Source organism: Frankliniella occidentalis, unplaced genomic scaffold (assembly GCF_000697945.3).
Source record: "Frankliniella occidentalis isolate FOCC.00 unplaced genomic scaffold, Focc_3.1 Scaffold80, whole genome shotgun sequence".
NCBI classification, from domain to species: Eukaryota; Metazoa; Arthropoda; class Insecta; order Thysanoptera; family Thripidae; genus Frankliniella; species Frankliniella occidentalis.
In genome coordinates, this window is record NW_026267210.1 from 326,979 (window position 1) to 327,667 (window position 689).

The 689-nt window shown below is 63.9% G+C and overlaps 1 protein-coding gene across 1 annotated transcript in view; it reads left to right on the forward strand.

Moving 5' to 3' along the window:
* LOC113206188 (metabotropic glutamate receptor 8-like) overlaps positions 1-689 on the forward strand; it is a 72,273-nt gene that overhangs the window by 42,574 nt on the left and 29,010 nt on the right. The gene's annotated exons all lie outside the window — the stretch shown is intronic.

Consider the following 689-nt stretch of genomic DNA (forward strand, 5'->3'; position numbering starts at 1 on the left):
CGCCGCGCCCCGCCACGCCCCGCCCGTTGTGTGTCACGTGCCAGGCGGGAGCTCGTCTATCTCCGGACCGCGGCCGGGTTGCATATGACTCCTCGTCGGAATATTTTCCCTCTCCTCTGCGGTTCCCCCGCACAACGCGAAATCCAGAAAACTCACGCGTGGTGCCATAATTTGTCTCTCTCTGGAAGAAATGCGGTCCTGTAAACGATGTCAGTGCCGGTCAGTGCTGATGTGAGGGTTAATTTGGGTTTGTCCCCGAAATACGTCCTCGGCAGTGACTTCGAACACTGAACAGTGTGGTCGGTGGCTGTTGCAGCCAGTGGTGCTCGGCCTGGTACGGTCCACGTCCCTTCACTTCAAGCAGCTGCAGGCGGCCGGGCAGGGGGCTGCCTTTCAAGCGGCCGCATGCTGTGCCCCCCCCCCCTCTCCTTCCCTCCAGTCCCCTCTCCCCGCCTGCCTGGAAATCCTGGCGGAATTACATTGACGCACTGGAATCTGCAAGCTGAAATGCACCGTGCCGCAGCGCAGCCCGCCGCAGCCAGTGCAGAGGCCCGCTGCCGTTGTTGAGCCCCCCGCCTCGCCCCCCCTCCCCCTTCACCTCACGGCTGTCTTGTGCCTCTCGGGGGGCTTGTTGAGGTCGGGTGGGTCTGGCGGGCTTGTGCCCCGCCCGCTGGCCTGGCTAAGTAGGC